The 6,305-nt window shown below is 39.5% G+C and overlaps 1 long non-coding RNA gene across 1 annotated transcript; it reads right to left on the bottom strand.

Annotated features, from left to right (window-relative positions):
- Window positions 1-583: 583 nt before the first annotated feature.
- On the bottom strand, window positions 584-1,773 carry LOC146424692 (uncharacterized). Its single transcript, XR_014846719.1, has 3 exons — window positions 1,659-1,773; window positions 1,075-1,151; window positions 584-916 (listed from the first exon to the last, which is right to left on the bottom strand). It is a non-coding gene; the product is annotated as an uncharacterized LOC146424692 (long non-coding RNA).
- Between the last annotated feature and the right edge of the window lie 4,532 nt (window positions 1,774-6,305).

Below are 6,305 nucleotides of genomic sequence, written 5' to 3'. Positions count from 1 at the left end.
GGGCTGGACACTGCACTCTCACCAGCCGGGGAGCCATAAGGCTAGCTCTGGTCCGTCTGCTTCCACAACCGGCGATGACAAAGGAGGCGAGGAGGGTCTATGCGTTGTATCCATGGAAGATGTTTATTCGCATGGTGCAGCAGAGGCCAACGACCTCCCCGAGGCAGAGATGCCTCGAGGGCGAAGGCCTCACATGCACAGCCACATGTGGAGCATAGACACACGTGGAGCATAGACAGCAAGATGGCAGAGGGTAAGGGGTTTTATAGGGAAACAGAGAGGGGCAGGGACAGCACACTGGCCCAGTGACCTCTGGGTACAGGGGAGGTACAGGGGCGGAGTTAGGAGTACAGGAACCAATAGGGGAAACCCGAGGGAGTGGCCAGGGCCACGTGGGGTTAGGGTACAGGAACCAATAGGGATAACTGGGGGCGTGGCTAGAACTATGTGGAGTAGGGAAGGCAGGACAATAGGTGACAAGTACAGTCGTTAAGAAAGGGGTGTGGGGAACTTGCAGCCATTATCCCAATAGTCCAGGACTCAAGAGACATTATTATACCAAAGAAGTAAATGGGAACTTCCCAAATGAAGTCAGAAAAAATGTATTTTCTGTAATTTCTTAAAAAGGTATAGCCTAGCTTTCAAAGGTATCAGACTAAAGGTTTTGATCTTCAGATTGTACCCATATCTAATTCTTGGCTTGTCCTTGGAAAGAAGTATGGCAGTGGAGCCAGTCAGCACCATTAAGAGAGGGGAAAAAAATGGTTGCAGTTCTGAAATTTACTTTGCCTCATTGATTCTCGAAGCCATCAGGAAAGAAGGAACTTCTTCTTTCACCACTGGGTGTCCTTCTGAGTCCCTCTGACTTGAAACCCCAAGGCAGACTACCTTGGGGGGATGTTGAATACTTGAAAATCTGCAAAATTAATAATGGGTCAAAAAACTTGAGGCAAACCTTCCTTTATTCTTCGTGTACAAAAAATTGTCAGAAATATTTCACTGAACTATACATATCTTGCTTCTGTGTTAAGAAAGATACATGAAATAAGAGGAAAAACTGTAAATAATAATTACCTAGTCTCCATAGCTCTTAAGTAGAGGCTGAAGTTCATCGTCGGTCAGATATAATTGGATTGATCCATTTTTTCATCCTACGAAGAAAGTCTTTTCATTCCCTTAAAACAAATTCCCTGTTTACAGTGTAATTATCTTCTCTTACTTTAAATTTGGGGAGGCGAAACAATAAGATAACTCATTTAATGCCTTGTGGCAGAAGCAATGGATTAAATTCTGAATTATATCCTAGGGATAACACTTAAGTAGGAGATGGAAGAAGGCTATTAGAAAAGCACAGTACTGATATAACAAAGTATTCTTGAAATGAATGCCCATGAAAGAAAGATGCATACCACTTGATGTAAACAGTGTGCTCAATCTACAGGGAATGGCACCTCCCCATAAACAGTTTTGCAATGTAAAGCACTAAATAAGCCATATAAAAAGCAATCTAATAATTAAACCACTTCTATACATTTTAGTGCCTAGTTCCTCTAATGGCATAGAAGTCCGCTGTTACTTAGAAATCTGTTTAGTGGTACTACAAAATACTTTTTTCTACAATGTTGTGGTTTGACCGTGGCCAAATGCCAGACACTGACACATCCGAGTTCTGTGCTCTCTCCTACCACAGCTGTGCAGAAGAGAGGAAAAAAACTAACACACCACACACACAGGTCTCATGAGTTGAGATAAGCTCCCATGGAAGGATGCACTGAAAGGGTAAAACAAGATGAAAACTGAAAGTTGCAAAGTGATTTATCAACCTAACAGAGTTGGAGGAAAAATGAGAAGTAAAAATAAGCTCTTAAGACAACATTTCTCTGCTCACCCCCCTCCCACCTTCCAACCAACGGCATGGGTGGGGCAGGGTAAGGGGTTTTTTCTTTGGTCAGTCCCTCAAGGAGAGGAGACCTCTACTTTGCCATGGGGTCCCTCCCAAAAGAGACAGTCCTCTGTGAACTTCTTTGCTGTGGGTCCAATCTCACGAGCAGCAGCTTGCCTGAATCTGCTGCAACACAGCTCCTCTTGTCCACAGGGTGCAGAACTCTGAGCCAATGCCAGGCTGTTTCATCTCGGGAGCAAGGCAAGGCCTTTCTCTCTCTTGCAAGGCCTTTGCAACTTTAACTCTCTGTATGAAACTACCACTGGATCACAGCTTCCTCCAGGCATCCACCTGCTCCTCTTACGTGGGCAGCTCCCCACGGGCTGTGGGTGGATCTCTGCACCCCTGTGGACTCCATGGGCTGCAGGGGGACCTTCTGCTCCCCCCATGGCCTTCACCACAGCTAGCAGAGGGTTTTCAGCTCTGGTGCCTGGAGCACCTCCTCCCCCACCTTCTCCACTGGCTTTGGTGTCTCTGTGTTGTTTTTCCTCAAATGTCCTCACCTCCTCCTCCTCCTCTAGCTAAAAACAAGTGTGTGCTCACATTGGTTTGATTTCATCTTAAATATGTTTTCACAGAGGCATAACATCACTTATTGGCCCAGGCTTGGCCAGCAGCATGTCCATCATCTTCAGAGCCGTCAGAGATTGGCTCTGCTGGACTTGGTGAAAAATTCCCAGAACATTCACACAGGACACATAGGAGCCATCTTTGTGCCTCTCCTCACTCACTAGCAAAAACAGGGCTAAGCAAAACCAACACATGAACACAGGGGTGCGTCTTCTTCCAACCCTTCAGACACTTCTTCAGGCCTACCACAACAACTTTTGAAGGGTTTAAATTTCTCTTAGATGTTAAAGATACCTTGCTGATGTTCTGGGCTAAGGAAAACCAACACATACAAGATCAAATTTATTCAGTTGTTTTCTTATTTAGTGAAATCTGAATGCCATTTTAGGCATTAAACTACTTAGTCTTAAACATTTTGTTATTTCAGGACCATCTCTCTCTCCTAGGCTATGCACCACTTGTTTTCAGGTATTCTTTTTGTATTGCTATGTCTTTGGTAGCTCCAAGCCATTTCTCAAGGAGCATATATATCTAACACAGACTTTCTTGAAGCAAAGGGTGAATAGAAACATAATATTGAACCATGATCTAGTCACTACAGTTGTATCCAGATTCCTTCCTGGGCCTCAGAATCTATCAAATTTATTTCTAATGCTCCAAGAATCACAGAGTGGTACTCAGCTGTAAGCCCACAGAAAATATTGGCATGATGATGTCATTCATCATCTCTGCTTAAGTAAGTTTTTAACTGGAAGTGTCCTATGTATGTACCAGCTTATTTATCCAGCTGTAAGTTACAGTAGGAAGGGTTTCATATTCATTGCATTAAAGCAAACTGAAAAGTGATAAGGCTGTTTACAAATTTTAGAGTACCATTTAAACAAAGACTTCTTACTTAGCAAAAAGTATTTTAAGTATTATTCTCATGTGTTTAAATAATACTATTTTAAATCTTCCCAATTTTAGGAAATGTCTGGCGTGCTTTTTACTGTTAATTTAATCAAATAAAATTCATCAAACCTCAGGTTTATCTAAACTTTTCTTTAATTTCATGTGGAGGTGGGAGAGACAGCATTGCTTACAGAAATATTGCACTGAGTCATTTTATTTTAAGTATTTTTTATTTTTAAAGTATTTTAGAAGTTTAGTCATTAATTTAATTATAAAAAGGTCGTAGCAAATTTGTATTAACATTCTGATTACTTCAGCATGAATGAACTCTAACAGTCAACTGAAAAACACTTCAGTAAACTCACAATGGACTTCATTAAAAAAGCTCATTCTATGTCTTTAATCCTGTCTGAATTTTTTTCAATACACAAATTTTAAGGGAATGTTTTAATCTCAGCTCTATGCTTTTCAGTAGAGCTATGCTCTGGCAGTTCTACAAGTAAGAGAGACTGTCTTAATATCTACAACTCCCATTTTAAAAAAATTCCTAATTTTTAGCCAGGACTTCTGAAAACCAGTCACAGTCACAAATGTCTTCCTAAAGACATTTGCAAAGGTTTTATCTTGAATTAAGGGAAGAAATCAGCATGACAGCTGCAAAACACAGGTGCTTGACTTCCATGACTAATGAGTTAATCAGAGGTCTCTGGTCACCCACCGTTATCTCTTAATTTTTATCTCCTGCAACTTTTTATAATTATACAAAATCTGTAGAGATTACCCACAGATTTTAAAATTTGTTCCTTTGTTAAATTAGTTGCAGTCAAGTTTAGTGCCTTCTGTGATATGAACTTTTCTCTAAATATTTTTTGACAGTTCATGCTTCTTGTGCTTCTAAAAAGAATTAAAAATAAAATAAAATAAAACAAAATAAAATAAAATAAAATAAAATAAATAAAATAAAATAAAATAAAATAATAAAATGTGAGATCCATTATTACCTTTAGTCTGGGCATCTGGAGTCTCAGAATTAACATTAATCAGAATTTTTTAACTCTGTCATTTAGATGAAAGGTGCTTCTGGGTTTAGCTCTAAAGCACAATTGAATGAAAATCCCTTCATTATTTTGTAGCTAGAAAGATGAGTGTGTGTCTTCTATTGCCCAGTAGCTTATTGACAGAAATTGATAAATAGGGTCTGTCTGTCTAGAATTTTGCTGTCTGCACTTAGACCCTTTAAACTAACCCAAGTGTGGAAACATTTTGGTAGAGGTTTTTTTTGGGGGGGGGGGGTTGGTTTTGGGGACTTTTTTTCTTTTTCTGAGTTATGATGTAGTATTATTCAGACACTTTAGATAGGCTGTTTTAGAACATGTGAGTAATACATGATGTAGAATTTCCATTGTAATTACAGAACACACTTCTGCAATGTCGTTATTCCTATTATAAAGAAATGGAAGTATGTAATTTCCCTTAGAGACAAGATCAGTGTTCCTTTACTTCCTACACAGTCCCCATTTCAATGCAAGAGATTAAAACACTCTATGCAAAAGATAAATTACTCTTTGCAGTTCTGGGGATACGAGATTCCTTTTTGCTCTAAACTTTCTGTTTAACTCCTACAGAAACATTAATGCAACACTGAAAGAGCCCTACAAGCTTTCTCAGCTAAGTGAACTTAAATATGCACTGAACTGGACTTCAAAAATTAACAAGTTCTTGACCAGGTCACTAAATACCACACTAATTGTTGCCATTCACACAATGCCATATCAGCAAAATCATTTCCATCCAGGAAATTATCATCTGTCACGCAGGATTTCTCCCACATAACTAGTCACAAATCCATTTTTAGGCACTTTAAAGAAAATTTGGCTTAGATCATTGCTTTACTCAGAGGGTTAGCTGCTTATTTGAATGAAAGTTTATGTAGCTCCCTCGTTCTCTATCTTTAAAGGTGTTTCTAACACTCCAAAACATTTGCATCCTACAAGGTTAATACCAGAAGCCCTACCTGTCTGAAGAATATATCTTCCATCAGACTCTAGACCATTTTCACAGAATCACAGAATCACAGAATGGTTGGGGTTGGAAGGGAGCTGTGGAGCTCATCTAGTCCAACCCAGCTGATAAGGCAAGCTCACCTAGAGAAGGTTGCATAGGATCACACCCTTGTGGGTTTTGAATATCTCTAGAGAAGGAAACTCCACAGCCTTTCTGAGTAACCTGTGCCAGTGCTCAGTCACCCTCCATTTAAGGAAATTTCTCCATATATTCAAATGAAACTACTTGAGTTTAATTTGTGACCATTACACCTGGTCCCGTTGCTGGCCACCATGTAAAAGAGTCTGGGCCTGTCTTCGTGACATCTGCCCTAAAGATATTTGCCTGCATATATGCAAATCTGTATGCATGTGTGCATATTTTTCTTCTTACAGAAGTCTGAGAAAGGACTTTCCCACCAGGAGAAGGAATATCATTAAACAATCAAACAATCACACTAACAGTGGGGATGAGGGAAATGGCCTTGTCAGGTATAAAAATGTTCTGACTATAACTAACTCCCTGTTTTCACACTTCATGGAAACCTTGCCAAAATTTATTGAAAGAAATATAATGCAATAGTCTAATACAATAGTCTATTTTCTTTCATGTCTTGTGCCTACAGACTCTCAGTATAAAAGGTCTTTGAAACTGATACAGATCTCACAGAAATGTAAAGGATGGACTTCCTCTTCCCAAGAAACAAAAAAAAAAAAATAAGGGTTTGTGATGGTTGGGTTCGAGGGTTAAACCAGAAAAACAGTACATTCTCTCACACTGCAAAAAGCAAGAATAATGGTTTTTTGAGATAAAAGTAAAGAAAGGGGGGAAAAATACACATGCAAACCTAGAAATCAAG

This window comes from Lichenostomus cassidix, chromosome Z (genome assembly GCF_008360975.1).
Source record: "Lichenostomus cassidix isolate B80296 chromosome Z, HeHo_3.0, whole genome shotgun sequence".
Lineage (NCBI taxonomy): Eukaryota > Metazoa > Chordata > Aves > Passeriformes > Meliphagidae > Lichenostomus > Lichenostomus cassidix.
Note: the sequence above shows the minus strand (reverse complement) of the source record. Positions and strands in the feature narration are given on the sequence as shown.